Source organism: Chelonia mydas, chromosome 1, assembly GCF_015237465.2.
Source record: "Chelonia mydas isolate rCheMyd1 chromosome 1, rCheMyd1.pri.v2, whole genome shotgun sequence".
NCBI lineage: Eukaryota > Metazoa > Chordata > Testudines > Cheloniidae > Chelonia > Chelonia mydas.
Window position 1 is genome coordinate 87,787,734 of NC_057849.1, and position 17,352 is coordinate 87,805,085.

The following is a 17,352-nucleotide window of genomic DNA, read 5'->3' on the forward strand; positions in this document are numbered from 1 at the left end:
TTTGTTTGTTTACAGATTTCAGCAGCCTTTCAAGAAATATGGTGTGAACTTCATGTCTGTAAAGAAACATGGAAGCAGGTTAATTTTGCATGCCAATAATATTCTGAGCTCTATCCTCTTCCCCCAAATGCATGCAGTGTGGGGATTACATTACTTACTCTCACCTTTTTGCTCCCCCCACCAAACCTGTCATTTTACAAGAACAAATCTACCTTTCTTTTAAAATGTGTTACACTATTTGCTTTAGATTTCCTTCCCTTAGTGAAATTTTAGAGACTTGTCTAAACAACTGTGAAATGCCATTTAGGGCGCAAAAACTGCTTCAAAAATCTGACTGTGTTGCACTTCTGAAGCAAACTGTAAAAACGGAGGTTGGCAATAAGAAATTTAAGTGTGTCACGCAAACTCCACTATTGTATAATGACCCAGAATAGGAAGCATGAATAAAAACCGTGTGCTTTTTTCATTTCTATTCATGTGTGAAAATATTTTGTGAGGAGGTTGGAACAAAGGAATGGGCTTTAGAAAGCAGATTTGCTAAAGGCATGTTAGAGGAAGGTGCTGAGCCTTATTTTGCAGTGTGTGAATTGTAGATATCTTGAAAAGAAATCTCAGATCCCATGGTTGGGAATAGATTTTAGTTTGGATTGTACACTCACAACCCAGTTTTGATTTACTGATGCTGAAAGCGTGCAAAATGTCATCATTGCTCTGGTCCAGTCTCTGAAAAGGATTGAGGGTTTTGGTTTGGAGGGTTTCCAATATGTGTGTACGCAATCAGTGTTTCCAATATATAGTAAGAAATATCATTTTGGCCACTGCACTGCACTGTTTTGAGCTCCCAGCCCCTACATTTCTCCCAACCCCAAATCAACTCCACTCACTCAGCCACAGAACAATTCTACACCTTTCTTGTGCCCAAGCCCCACGTTTGCCTCAAGCCCCCTGGACTTCTGCTCCTCCTGCAGTTACAGAGGTTCTTTCTTCTCTCCCTTCCATGTCTGGAGGGAGGCAGCTCCAAGGGGGTTCTCCTCTCCATATTCCCAAGCCTGGTGTCACAGCATTAGAGAAAAGACAAGAAGTGGAAAGCAGTAGAAGGGAGCAATCCATCTCCACAAAGTTGGAGTAGGGGATGAGAGAGTCGAGTGTCCTCAGAGGCTGTGCTGTTTGTGCTCCTACCTCCTTTCTATTGAAAGTGATACTGGCTGCTCTCACTCTACCCTCCCCCACCCATTTCCTCTTGGCTCCTTAGGGGAGGAGGAGAGAGCCCTGCCTGCTTCTTACAGCAACCCTGATTGGCTGTTCTTTCCCAGCAGGTGGGGAGGGCAGACAATCAGACAGATCTTTCCCTTGGGCAGTCTGAAATAATATGAAGACTGGAGTTTCTCAGTGCTGAAAGATGTCCCAAAGTGATCCATGCTTAGCCTTGAAAGGACTAGATTTTTACTGGTAAACGTTTCTATACATACACAAAGAAACCAGCGAAAAAATGTTTCCATCAATAATAATCAGAATTTACCTATCGGCAAAGAAAGAAAAGTGCTGCTTGATTACTTGTTAGAATTTGATTTAAGATGATTTACTGTATATATTTTGAAATGTGATGTTGACAATTTGTGTTTTAACAGTTATAATTTTTTTTACTTTTTGCATCTCAATATTCACTGTCATTAAATAATTGGCTGACCCACTCCCCCCCATTGTCTGATCCCTCAATAAACTGCTTACAGTTGTGAACATGTAAGTCAATAAAAATACAAAAAAAAAGGTTAAAATCCATATTTTTATGCAACTGTGAACTTTGAAACCAATAGAAATCTAAAAAATGTTTAAAAATAAACCAGTATTAACTGTCAAAATCATAAAAATATAAACACTGAATGTTCCCACTCCTATTTAGAAGCAGCACTGAGATCAAGGACAGCTACTTGGCAGTTTCTTAGTAGCTTTGGAAAATTTTGCCATTTATTTAGATACTTAAAAACATATTTAGGAGTTTAGACTAGTTTTTAAATTCTTGGCCCTGCTGCTTAATTGCATGTGTGCAGGTTAGTTTTACATTTTTGAAGATCAGACTCCAAATCCCAAGAGCTGTCTGACGAAAATGATGTACAATTTTTGACCCTTAAAAACAAAAGAAAACAAGAACAAATAACGACAACAACAAAAACCACCAGAAAACCAAAAGATTTCTAGATTAGCAACAAAAAATATAAGCAAAGCAGAAGTTGTGTCTGGCCTATCCAGCCTACCACATTTGAACATACTAAAGCATAATAAATAAACCATAATCTTTATATGTGGCTTCACATTTGCAGATACATTCTTCTGAGCAGAATTGTGGTCCCATAACAACAACAGATGATACTGACAATATCTACCTAGCATTGTCTATTATAACACTGAAATGACAAGCAAAACAGATGTGTAATTTGGTGTACAGAAACTTTGCACTATTAAACTTCTGGGTTTTGTCTGCAAATAATTTGTAAGAAGTTTAAGTAATATGATTAAGTGTAAAAGTATGAGCACATATAGCAACCAAAGAGGCATAAAGTTTTAAGAGGCATAAGAGACTGCTGTGGCCTATTATCACTGTAATTCTTTTTTTTTGTTGTGACAAAGGACTCTAACTACTATCTAGCCTTATTTCTAGCGCCGAATAGTGTTTTTGCTCACTTAACCTTATCTGGGTAAATGGAATATAAACATGCCAATCCATTTTGAATAGTCTCTTAAATTCATTTAGAGCTCACAGTAGAAGTCTCACTTTTTTAATCCTAAATGTATATACTTCCTCGTAGTGCTAACAGAGTTGGTCTTCACTTTTTATGCGACAAAGCATTTGATTAATCCCTTGAAAACACATCAAGATTACAGCCCTTTATTCTTACTTGCATTACCGGCACATTAGACTGCCAGGAAAGAGATAACATTCAATTACAGAAAAACAAATGAAGATTCAGGGTAGACACTTAAAGTTCTGTTTTTTGAATATAGACATTATTTGCCAATCACCACCGACTTATTTTATTTCTGTTCAGACTAAAGCAATTAGAGAGGTAGGATGATACTTATGTCATAATTGTATTTATGAAATACAAATGAAAAGTGAAAACTCAAAGTAATAAAAACTCAGTTGCTGCATTTTATTATTAAAAGGACAATCTACCTACACCCCTGGCACTAGTCAGCTGAAATTTTCCATGAACTGAAGTGATCCAGCACAAAATGGTTACAATGCCTATACAAGGTAATGTAGGACATTACACAGAGTGAGGGACACAGGCCCAGATTTACCACTTGACCACTTGCACAGGTCTTCCAATCTCAGTGGGCCTGTTGTATTAGAGAGAATATATGGGCTAAAGGTGTTGTTACCAGATTTGCCCATTACTTTGGGGTATGCTCATTTATTAGGGTTACGCTTCCAGGGGGGCAGAGGTGGGGGAATTCTGTAATTCTTTCAATGTATTACTTGTGTCACTTGTTGTTTTCCTTCCGGAGCTCTGCTTCTCCCTTCTGCAAGTTCCCTCCCAATGGAGCTATCCTGCAGGACCTCGGTTCCCCAGGGCTGGGTTCTGCCAGCCCCAGAATCAGATGAACACACACACACACATTAACAGAGCGCATCTGAGCAGACTGGGTCAATCAGCACTTCCCAGCTATCCCTTATATGTCCCTGGACTTAGCAGGCTGGATCGAATGGCATTTCCAAGCTGCCACCCTCACTTGCCACGGACACTACACCCGAATAAAGTATGTCTGAGCAAGCAGGGTCGAGCAGCACTTTCAAGCTGCCACCCTTATATGCCACACACACACCTTTTACTATATGTTTCTATTGGATGAGGCAAATCTCAGATATGCACCTTGCAGAGGGTGATGAGATTTGTGATAGCTTTTTCTTTCTGGGGGAGTTTATTCCACAGTCTCATTCCAGCACAGAGAAACTTCCATTTCATGCATGGATGAGTTTTACCATTATTGTTGAGAGGACCATTGTGCCATAGAATCAAAAGTGTGAACTGTGGTCTTCATCCCAAAACTTCAGTTGATCTTTTATGTGAGCTGGATGCAAACCATGGAGCACCTTGAAGATAAGGACTGAGACCTGGAACTCAGCTAAATATTTAATGAGAAGTCAGTGTAGAGAGCAGAGGACAGGTTTGACGTGCTTGTGGTAGCATGTGTCACTGAAGATGTAGTGTTGTCTGCCAGTTGGAGGTTCCTAACCACTGAAGGTTTTATGCTCAAGTATATTGCATGGCTGTAGTCCAGTGGAGAGGTGACAAAGGCATGAATAACCAAGGTCAGGTCTTCATCCACCAGGGTGGGATGGAGTTCCTTGTCAAATGGAGATGATATAAAGCAGTGTTACTCAGTCCTCAGTGATTCAAGAGCCAAATTAGCAATCAGCATTACCCAAGAGAGCCATAGTAGTTTGAATTCATTGTTTAATTATATATATATATATATATATATATATATATATATATATATATATATATATATATATATATATATTCTTACAGGAAAATGACTGACCAAGTATTCTACAAATGGCTAATAACATAGTAAAAGCATTCTGATTGATTAATAACTTTGATTTGTTAATAATTAAATCACACAGTGTTTTAATATCATGTGCTGCAAAGAGCTGCAGAAGACACATGAAAGATACACTTGTGGCTTCTGATCCTCACTCTAAGTATCACTGATATAGAGTATTACTCATGGATGCTATGTGAGAGCTCAGAGTTCAAAAATTTGTTTGCATACAGGTAATAAAAACAGCAGTGTACAATAAGTATATATATATTTAACTCATTGTATGGATCATTCAAATTAATAACATTTTATTTTAGTATGTTCTTGGTGATCATATACATTTCTGTAACACAAGGATACTTTTGCCTGTACAGTATCCTGGCATTAAATAAAGTTCATTTGGTTTTTAACATGCATGTTTTCTGGAAGCTGATCTGCCTGTGTAAAAGGACAACATACTCAAAATTAGCACACTCTGCCTCTCAGAGCATTTAAAAGTGAGGAGGAGACTCAGCTAGGAGATCAAGGCCATTTCAAACCATTCTTTAAAGCTACTTAAAAGAAATCAAAGCCCAACCTTACAAATTGTTTATATTTTGAAATATGCAGTTTTTGAAAAAAAGACAGCAATCTTCCTAGTTCAAGTGAGCCCCTGAGACAGTTTTCTGATACAGGAAGCAAAGAAAAAAAGTTAACGCACAATGATTAGTGATGGGAAACTGTATTTCCAGAACTACATTTCTCACTTGAAGAATGCAGAAAAGATCAATTCATTCTTCAGTCCTATTCAACATCTATATGCAGCCACTAGATGAACTGGTCAGATGACATAGACTCATGTGCCAGCAATATGCAAATGACACATAGGTCTGTGTATTCTTATCACCATCCACATAATAGCTCAGTATTTTGGAGTACGCTCATTTATTAGGGTTAATAATGGATTGAGCTCAGCTCATGGATGAAGAACAGCTGGTTGAAACTGAACTTCTGCTAGTCAGAGGTGATGCTGAGGGGCAAAGTAAAACATTTTTAAGAGTTTACAGCCACAATGCTGTCTGTTTTCATTGAAGGTACATACCTGGGATCACTCAATGATTGCCTGTTCTGTACATTCCCTCTGAAGCACATGGTATTGGCCACTGTCAGAAGACAGGATACTGGAATATATGGACCACTGGTCTGACCCATTATGGCCATTCTTATGTTCTTATGTACCCAGAACTGGTCAATTCAATGTATAGTTTAGGAGTGCTCCTAGATTATTTTTTCATACCAAACACCCACATAGCAGCATCCATAAGTTACCCTTTCTACCATCTGTAGTGTATTAGGAGAATCCATCCCATCCTGACATTGACCTGGCCTTGGTTATTCACACCTTGGTCACGTCTCGGCTTGACTGCAGCAATGTGATACCCAAGCATGAAGCCTTCAGTGCTTAGGAAAGCACACTTGGTTCAGAACACTCTAGGACACAAGCTGCATAGCTGTTTGTGTGATGAATGCCAACATCATCAAAAGCAAGGTGGATGCCCCCAGGGAAAGGCTGCAAATGAGGTGCCAGGTCTGCGGGCTGCCTGCACACACAAATTATAAACGTTTGTATTCTAACTGCCCGAACTGGATCCCTACACTCTGATGGAATCCAAGCTGTACACAGACTCCTGACCCCAACCTTTCTCTTGGACAACCATTACAGGAAGAGATGAAAAAGGAGATTTTAATTTCTAACGCAAAACAAAATCTCTGTGTCCTTAGATACCCACCCCCATTGAGACACAACTGCCTTTATCTGGAAAGCATTGTGACAGGAGAAGGTAGTCCAAAAAAAGTGGCAGGTATTCATGCACCCTCTTCATCACTTATGTAAGAGTGGTCCAGAAATCCCTGCACAGCTGTACTTCAGTCAAACACATGCAGAAATGTTCCTGTCCTCTTTAGCAGATCAGGGATGTATCAATGTTAATAAAGACTGTAGTGGTGATATAAAAATAGCATGACATAAAAATAGCACGACTTCTGGTGTTTATTATGTAGTAAAGGGAAACTTGTAAAACTCATATTTATTGGCACTGATTTCCAGAGCCAGTATAACTCAGCTGTTGTGACACTATAATGTTCTGTTGTATGAGTATGACCTTGGGAAGCAGAGTACCCAAGGGATAATTCAATCAGAGACACCAAGGCAGTAAATCAGCTTTTCCTGGGATTATGCACAGTTGTGGTACAATTCTATATATGCTAATGAAAATCATTTTTTCCAAGTTCTAGTTGTCTACATAGATTCAGAACTTATAAGACTATTTGTGTGTAATAGTACCATCTAATAACTCCCAACACCATTATATTATCCTATTTTTCCTCCAACATATCACATCCCTTTAATTTGATAAAGGCATTCCTTTCAGAATGTCCATTGATTGAATTGTCCTAATTCTTCTTCTTCCCCTGTGGCAGAAAATAGGGAAGGCAAGATGAGCACAGATTACCCCCATCATCATGCCTCATTCAATATATGTGACTCGCAGACCTGGGTTCTTCCTGGGAGAATGGTTTCTTGGTATGACAGCAGCTGGGGGAATGGAGGTTGTGAAACGTCTAGCAAACGTAGACCGAGAGCCTACCTCCTCCTCTTTGGCCTAGGTCATCCTGCACATGCTCTCTGACTGGGGAAAATATGCCCATCTTTTCTATTTCTCACTATGGGCACTGAAGTGTCCTGCAAAGGGACAATTCTGCTGCTGTGAAGGTAGTGTTGGGGAGATTTTTGTTGTCTGTGGCTACTATACGTTCCCCTCCACTGTGTCATTTCTCTCCCATTGCTTTTCCTTTCAGATGTAGTTATGTGATTACTTTGAGGTGGCCCAGTTGGAAAGGTGTTCTTTTAGTTCATACAATCCACAGTTAAGACAAGACAGCGTTACTTATGACACAACCATCCTGAAGAAGGGCCTTGTCTTAGTTACCCATCTCCACAACATTTGCAGGGGAGAGAGGAGAAGACTGGCCTCAACCATCCTTCTGCCAAGTCACAGGAGATGGTCCTGAGTTCATATATGCCTCCCTTAGTTCCAAACTAATGCACTTTGCACCTGTCATCTGCCCTTGATGCTCCTGGCCTCGGTTCTTCACTGTTCAATGTTTTTCTACCTTTTCTATGCTCAGTGGGTTTTCTGAATGAGTCCAAGGATGTGAACAAGGGACAGGCATTTGTCAAGTCATTGCTGCACTTGTGTTTTGGCACCCACCTGTTGTGCCAGCAGATGCAACTCTTTATTGTCAGTTCCTTAACCTTAGCTCATGTCAAGGTTCCTCCCCCACTCTGAACTCTAGGGTACAGATGTGGGGACCTGCATGAATACCTCCTAAGTTTACTTTTACCAGCTTAGGTTAAAACTTCCCCAAGGTACAAATTAATTTTATCCTTTGTCCTTGGAATATCCACTGCCACCACCAAACTCTAACTGGGTTTACTGGGAAACATAGTTTGGACACGTCTTTCCCCCCAAAATCCTCCCAACCCTTGCACCCCACTTCCTGGGAAATGGTAAAAATCCTCACCAATTTGCATAAGTGACCACAGACCCAAACCCTTGGATCTGAGAACAATGAAAAAGCATTCAGTTTTCTTACAAGAAGACTTTTAATAGAAATAGAAGTAAATAGAAGTAAAGAAATCACCTCTGTAAAATCAGGATGGTAGATACCTTACAGGGTAATTAGATTCAAAACATAGAGGATCCCTCTAGGCAAAACCTTAAGTTACAAAAAAGTCACACAGACAGAAATAGTCATTCTATTCAGCACAATTCTTTTCTCAGCCATTTAAAGAAATCATAATCTAACACATACCTAGCTAGATTACTTACTAAAAGTTCTAAGACTCCATTCCTGTTCTATCCCCGGCAAAAGCAGCATACCAACAGACCCTTTGTTTCTCTCCCTCCTCCCAGCTTTTAAAAGTATCTTATCTCCTCATTGGTCATTTTGGTCAGGTGCCAGTGAGGTTACCTTTAGCTTCTTAACCCTTTACAGGTGAGAGGATTTTTCCTCTGGCCAGGAGGGATTTTAAAGGGGTTTACCTTTCCCTTTATATTTATGACAGCTCATTAAAAAAACAAAAAAGAGTGGTGGCACAAACACAGTGATTCTAATCTCAGATAGTCTCTTGAAAAAAATAGCTTTTTCTCCACTGGTGTTGCAACCATCTACTGTGAAAAAAATCTTCATTGTAGCAGATCTGTCTTAACAATGCTAAACCCAGTAAAATTGGTTTGAGTGCTTCACTTTAAAAATATATTCATATGAAAAACTTCCTGTATTATTCCACTGAGAGGTATAGGATGACAATAAACAAGAAGGAAGCAGAAAGAATAATCTGGTTGTTTAACATTAATGGACTTTTGTCTCTAATTCCCAAATTGATTCCTGAAGATATTTCTCAAAAAGTTGATTCCAAAATCCACCAATATTTACTGTTTTATTGCTTCTGGGTGGTGCCTTATAACATGTTACATGACACGTGCAAGACACATGGCAGAGGCATATAATAAAGAAAAATGACATGGCATAGGCATGACAGGCTGACAATATCCTGAAAAAAATTTATGGAATTAAGACAAACTTACTTCAATAAAGTTAAATCTTTTTGAATTAGGGTCAGTACTCTTGGTATACTTTGTATTAAAATTTAAGTTTTTATGTACTACTGTGAGATAGTATGAAACTTCCTCAACAGGGAGACAAGGTAAATGCAATTTCTGGAATGTATTAGGAACTTCAAGTCTTTTTACTAACAATACATGTGAAGTGGATTTCCTAAGTAACTTGGAGTGAGGAGAATGCAAGCTCTCCCCCTGGGAAGCCAACCTTTTGAAGATGCCCTAGGGAGAGAGGCCCACTGGGTACCAATTACCTGCTTCTAGAAACTCCAGATCAGGGACTGTATACTAAACTGTATGAAAGGATGAACTTAACATATGATGAGTGTGTTTGTTCTGAGGTGAAGCTGTGATGAACTGGTAACCATGAGGATTCCTCTTGGGTGAAGATTTGAAGGTTCTGCCAGAGTCTATGTTAAGTTTGGGATAATCTCGATAAGCTAATTAGCACAGGTGCAGGTTCCTTTATTGTTTTTTAAAAGTTTTCTTTGTAGGGTTTTTTTTGTTGTTTGTTTGTTTTTTTTTTACCTTAAGTATAAAATAGGCGTGCATAGAAAGAGCTGTGTGGTACTCATAACTGCAGTAATTACACGTTAACCATCTCTGAAGAGAAAGCAAGAAGATGTCCTTGGGCAATCTGTGTGTGCTAGAATAACACAGTGAAGGTAGGGAACTGCGCAGCCTGGAAATACCCTGATGAGAAGGGAGAAAGAAGAGGGGTTTACCCAAGGGAGGTGACAGCCAGGGGATTCAGAAAACTGGTAATAGGTGTGCTTGCTATGTCACTGAGGGGAAATACAGCCGTGATTGCCCTGATATGTGACAATAGGTAAGAAGTCTTATTTATCTCTTTTTTATCCCCGTCTCCTGTTTTCTGTTAGTGTTTGAATTCTTAATCTTCTGTTTGGTTTCTTCCCTTCAGCTATTGGTAATGAACTTGAGACAACACAAGATCCAATGCCAGGTCATTATGTGTGGCCAATACTGTTTCTAAGGTAATTTAAATTCCAAACCCATGTATTTTAGCTTAAAGGCAAGGTAGTTTGGAGGTGCCTTCTTAAAAAAAAAAATCTAGTGAATCAAGAATTTCAGTTCTTCCTAATCTGCTGATAATCTGGATTATTTTAAAGCAATGTCATAGTATTTACAGAGGATCATTAACAATTGAAGTTTTGTTGATAGCCCAAGTTATTCTCAGTTCAATTCCTAGCAAACAGCTGTGTACAGCCAAAAATTAATCTTTGGTTTTAGTTCCATGAGGGAAGCTAAAGACTGGAAGAGCACAGAGACTCATCTCCTCTTTCATTGCTAGAGGCAGTCCCCCAAGCCTGGGGTTGGAGAACATTAGGGGGAAACAATTCAAGGACTCTTGAATTGCCACTGCCTCTGCTATATCTGTTTTGTAGCTTGAGCATTTCAGTCTCCAGACCTTTGAAGGTGACACCTTTTAAAAACCCTTCATTTAAAACAAAAAACAAAACTGTTCACTCCTTGATTAGACATTATTTAGGAAAATGTGTCTACCCTTAGCTGTAGCTGCAGAAGTGGTTTCTCCCTTCCCTCAGGAGCAAATTTCTTTTAATTCCAGCAAACAACTGTTTTATTTAAATTTACAGATTTATTACCCATGAAAACACAGCTGGTGAATATTTTTCCCAGAAGCTAGGCCGTTATATTCTAATAGGTATTTGTAGGTATTTAAGGTAACCCTAAGATTTTATTTACCATAAATCTTTACCTATCGAAAAGTTTGGTTCAGTCTGTCAATTTTTTCTTTTTCTCTAGAAATTCTTTGACATAAATCTTTGAGGTCTAAGAATAGGTTATTGATTTACTTCTTGTTCTGGATTTATTATGACCTTGAAATCTGCACAAATCCAGATACTATTTCCAGAGAGAAGCAGAGATACAGACAGTGGGGACATACCAGTTACTAAGATCTAGTAGAAGAAGCTTATTTCATTTTCTAGGTATTGTTTTTGAGATTTCACAGCCTTTTAAAGAAATAAGATTCCAACTTATCAAAAAGCTAAAAATATAGGAAACTATTTTCTTTTTTCCTTTCAGCTGTGCATTGAAATATTATGTTAAGCTTGTCTTCCAGGTTGAATCAAAATTAGCTACTGATTGCATGGAAATGTAATGCAGAACAAAATTTCTGTTGTCAGGAAGTATATGCATTTCTGCATTAACTCATGTCACTTCACATTCCTAGTAGCTTATGGCTATTGTGCACGTGAACAAGGAGATATATTTTGTACCAGACAAAGGTAATAAGGCCACCTATTTTATTTTAATTTAATGTTGGGGGTGCATCCATATTATGCAAGTATGGATTGTTTATCATAGCCAACATAGATAGAGTATCATGATTTTTTTCCATGACACTATGATAAGAATTTTGGTGCATCATGAAATTATAGAAAAGAGAGAGAATTTTTTTTATACAGAGCCAGTGAGTATTTACCTGATATGCTTGTCATTCATATCACATCACTGCTTTCCAGTCTACCGCTGCCAGCACAGGTTCCTTACTGACACTGATTGTCCCCCACTCACACCCAAAATAGAGCAAGAATGATGCTTCTTGCACAGGGGGTTAATTGGAAATATTAAGAGGGAAGCATGCCACACAGAGCAGTTTCTCCTCTGCCCTTTTGCTTTCACTGTGCTCAACTCTAAGTCTTTTTTAAAAAATAAACAGGATTGTAAGACTGTCATCTTCTACAGTGAAATCCGGACAGTGAGAGATTGTGACAGTGCTTTCCATTTAACCCTGAGTACCTCAAAATACTTTGCTACTGTAGCTTCCTTGACAGAATGCATTCAGCATGCACTGAGCATGCATACAAGCATGCACTGATGGCCTCTTTGTTAAGCAACGGTAGTTCAGCACTCTCATTCCAGCAGCTTTCTTGTTATTGGCCTCCATCAGCCTCGGTTATACCTGGAGTGATGACCCTGACCCTCCCAGTGCCAAATTTTCCCCAAAATGTGTGCTTTGCAATGTCCACCCTTCTTCTGGACCATTCAGGGAGATAATATGATTTGTTTGTGCCTTTAAAGATATAATACCCAGCAGCTTGCCATATTAACTGGAGTTAGCATTAACTTTAAACCAAACACAGCACTGGGTTGATTTAGATAAAAAAGTAAAACAAGTTTATTAATCAAAGGAATAGGATTTTAAGTGAGTTCAAATATAAGGGATACAGTTAGAAATGGTTACAAGCAAATACAAGTGAAAAATGCTTTATAGAAGCTAAGACTTAACTAAACAAGCTACAGCCTTTCCTCAAGACAGTTTCCCTACCTTCCATCAAGATGGCTGACCAACCCTTCTGGTCAGATGTCCCAGAAAGTCTAAAGTGCTCTATTCCTTTGTCTTGTTAGGTGAAGGATCACTTGGTGTTCCCTGCTCCTCTCTTTTTAGTCCAGTGAATCTTCAAAATGGATTATTCTGAAGATTACCCAAAATGTAATGTTCATTCAAGCTGTGAGGAAGTCTTCTGCTGAATGAGGTCTCATGCTCCTTTTTTCCCCTGGTTGGTGTTTGCCAAAATGCAAGCTGATATGTTTCCTGCAATCTCCTTCTCCAGCTGTAAAGCTGAGTGGTTATCTTCTCCCCTTGTTAGTTTGGTGGTCATGATTACTTTCTACATATATTGCATTCCAATGTCTCATAGTTTACCTTGCAAATACATACCCGATGGCAGAACCACATTACTTTGTCTAGGGTGGGGTAACTTTATCCCTGCCTGGAAGACACACTTTAATAACATAATTTCCAATGTGTTTGGAATTTTGAATTTGTTCTTTGTACATATGCCACACAATAACATTAACGATCAGTTTACTGATCAGTTTGTCTAACATGGCACCTTCTAGATACAGATTATGACACAGTGAGTTGGGGTACATTGAACTGATCAAGTCAGCTGAAACTCACTACCGCATACCAATGAGCCCCTTGCCCTCTTGTACTGGGATGTTGTTCGTTATAATTAGATACCCTGTGAACACATATTAGTACTTCCCATTATCATTATCATAAGTGACAGTATAATATGGCTGCATACTCCATCCCTAAATCCAGTGCATATGCCTGTACAAAAGAAAAGCAGGTTATAGAGACTAGCCCACAGCACTCTAACAGTTTCAGGCCTAACAGTCTATTTTCCCTTAGTCCATAGGCTCACAGATTATCCCCGGTAAATAGGGTTTTCCACAACCCTTTTTCCAGTTTTTTAATCCAAACCTTCCTCTTTCCATAGTATAGTTTCCACAGACCCTTGGCTATCCCTCTATATCTCTTCTCTAGATTTCTGGAAAGCAGCCATACTAAATCTCTTACTCATCTAAGCCACAGATGGCTCTTTTATAGCTGTGCTGTCATGTGACCCACTCAGTCACCTGACTCCTCTAAGGACTATTTCATCCCTTAGGCAGCCAGAATACAGAGCAGGAAGGGGCTGGAATCAGGTCTACCCTTAAAAGCACATCCCAGCCTGTGACAGGCAGAAAGGTAGATTTTTTGCCTGTGCTGGAAAATGTTCATACGATTTTTGCATGGCTGGTGTGAGGTTTGTCCACCAGAGCCATTCAGTAGCCATTCCTTAATTTCTCATCTGGTGTGCTCTTATATCTGTCTAAAGTTTTCAATTTACTAATATATTGACGTTCCAGAATAATCCAGAAATGTGAGTGCTAAGTATAAGGGTCTGTTTTCTACTAAACTCTGTTCACACAGGTTCTTATACTCAGCACTACAGCATGTGCTCAGCAGTGCATTAAGTGACATCACTAGAACCTGTCACTCTTGATTCATTCTCTCTCTCATCCCTCTCCCCAGTGTGTTATGGGAGGGTTCTGGTTTTGTGTATGTTGTTATGTTTTAAAGGTACCCACTGCTTAGTGTTTATATTAATGAAGACAAGGTTAAAGAAATAAGCCTTGCACTTGGAGTGCAAGGTGGTGAGGTTCATGATGGTCACTAGTTCCTGTGGAAGTTCATTCCGGACTGTCAGACAGCCCCCAACCCCATGAAAGCTCTGTCTCCTGCACAGACTTGAGACGGTCTCCTGCAAATAGTGGGTAGATGATACACACAGAATCAGAATGGTTCTATTCTCAGAAGCCAGAATTCTACATATCCCCAGCCATCTCTCCATCACCAGCGCACAAAAGGGATACCAGAAAAGGGTAGTGACAAAGTGCTCCCTATGGCCACAGTCATAAGAACAGGTGTACCCGTAGCCTACTTTTTCAATATGAAAATAAAATTGGAGATGTTCAGCTTTGGAAAGAGCCTTTGTACCTAGGAAAGCAACAAAGTGATCAACAGAAGGGAAGAGAAGGGAATTTAACAGACTGACATCTTTGGTTACTACCTCAGAAAAGAGGATCCAATGACTGGAGATTCCTTTATAAAAAGACGTATATAAGGGTGGATAAGAAGTATGTTTTGTTGTTGCAATCCCTGGAACTATAATGTCCCAGAGATTTATTTGGAGAACAACATCATTGTGATGGAGAATACTAAATAGCTTTTAGGACAATTTAACAAATTTTGCAATAATTGATACAATTATTAAATTACTGTATTGTAACTTCATAAGAAAAAAAATGTAAGGCTATAAAATGATGATCATTATACATATAAATTCCATGCCTATAGCATAATGTTAATATGTTCAGAAATGCCCAGGTGCATGCTACCTGTCTGCTAGCATTGCAAGTCAAACTTTTTACATCTATTGATTGACAGCTAGGGATATAATTGTGCTACACTGTAACAAAGAGACTGCTTCTGGGACGATGGCCAACATTTGTAGCATTTGAATATGTGGATCATAAAGCCTTCAGTGATATTAAAACAAAAAGCATTTCAGCACTGAACAATCAAAACACATTGATGACAAACAATTTCCTGGAACATGCCCCATATCCTCCCCGCCAAACCACAGCCATCACCACTACACCAAAACAAAAAACACCACCAACAAAAAGTAGCTAGTCATTTACTCCTGGGGTCACTTTCTTTTCTCAGATCAGTATTCTAAATGTAGACATAGAAATTTGCTAGAACCAAAATAGGCCACAGAGCATATTATGCTACTACCCCTTTGTGCATTCATTGTTTACATGTTCTTCCTTTCTCCTATTTTAATAATAGTGCTGTTTCAAAGTGAGCTACAGACATTAGGTAAATCATTTTCACAACATTACTATAGTGTTCTTCCCAATTTACAGATGGGGAATTTGACACATAAAGGTTAAATAATTTGTCCATGTGGTCTTTAGTCCAAACTTAGGTACCTGATGAAGAAGTGGATCTTAAGGAGAACACATTACCAGATGGGTCAGATGCACATATTTGCACTGATGGGCATATTTACTGTTATAACCCAAGAAATGTACATCCCTTAATGCTAAAATTAGGCTATACAACACCCTTAATATTAAAACACTTATTGTGAACTCTGCACCACTGTCACCAGGGAGTTAAATAGCTTTTATTGGCAGCAAATTCACTCACTTGTGTGTTGAGATAGGTGATTAGCATATGGAAATGCCATAAAAGCACGTGGCTTTAAGTGTGTGGTTATATGAGGCACATAGTATGCAGCAGACCTCATTATGCTGAATTAGAGGACTTCTTGTGCCGTAGATTTTTACCTGTCAGAGAGCAGAAATACACTTAGATGATTTATAATTCTGATTATTAGGATATTCTGCATGAGGAGCCCTGCAATTCATCACACATAGAGTTCTCACATGTATAATTGTCTCTCTTGGATCAAACTTGTCTGTTGCAGGAGAGGAAAGCAGACACAACTTTAAAAAAAAAACATAACTAAATCTATTGTTGCAACCTATGTTCTCAGCAGATTTAAAGGTTACACTTAGAGTTTGATAAACATAAGTGCTTGGCTTTCTGCCTCCACTACTGTCGATGAGCTGTTTTTCTATTAAATATACACATGCAAATAGATTTCTGTTTTTCTTAGCAGTATCATTCTGATAGGTCTGATCTCAAAAGTCAGGTAGCACATCACACTTTTTCCACTCTCAAATAGCTCCTCAAAATGACTGGCTATATTTATCCTGAGTGTAATTTTGTTGAGATCCCTGGAATTAAACCAAGAATGAGTTTGGCCTGAAATATTGAACAGAGAAAGTGCAAGGGAAACATTAGTGCTGTAACCTTCTTTAGTTATTTCATGAAACTTAGGTTGAAATGGGAAAGACAGTGACCAAAGAAATAATACATTAGGTTACAGGAAAATAAAGTGATGTATGGATATATTAGCCTCACAGTTTAACATAGGTCAGTAGTTCCTATTGAGAACTGGAAGATGTCATGGCTCTTTCTCCTCACAATTGCTCCTGCAGGTGCCCAGGCTCTATAATAGCAGTACAGACTTAACACCTGTAAATGCAGTTGAAAACAAGGAGGATTCAGCTTTACTACTGAAGAAGAGAAACGAATGCAACCTCTCCCACAGGGACTAGAGTTGCTGGCAGAATAAGAGCTAGAAGCTGCCAGTGGGTTCAAAGTCTCTAGTGGAGAAGGATAGCCAGTTGGACACAGGAACGGTAAGCCAGGCAACAGTGGAAGACAAGGAGACATGCCTGTGGAAGAGAGAAAGGTAGAACAGGTGTGTGGAGAGACACCAGTGGAGTGATTATACAGAGACTGATCCCTCCCTTCTCTCACCCTGCCCCCCCAGAAAAGCTGCCTAAATACTTTCCTAATATCACTTTTCCATGTAAACACTTGTTATAGCTCTCACAGGCATATGAGGAAAATGGTGTGTACATCTGTGAATGGGATATGAGGAGGTTGGTTGGCGAAGCACTCTCTATCCCAGGGATCGGCAACCTTTTGCACGCGGCTCATCAGGGAAATCCTCTGGCGGGCAGGGATGGTTTGTTTACCTGCAGCATCCACAGATTCAGCCGATCACGCTCCCACTGGACGCGGTTCGCCGTTCCAGGCCAATGGGGGCTATGGGAAGCGGCATGGATTCGCCTGGAATGGCAAACCGCAGCCAGTGGGAGCTGCGATCGGCCAAACTGCTGGACGCGTCAGGTAAACAAACCGTCTTGGCCCACCAGCAGATTTCCCTGACGG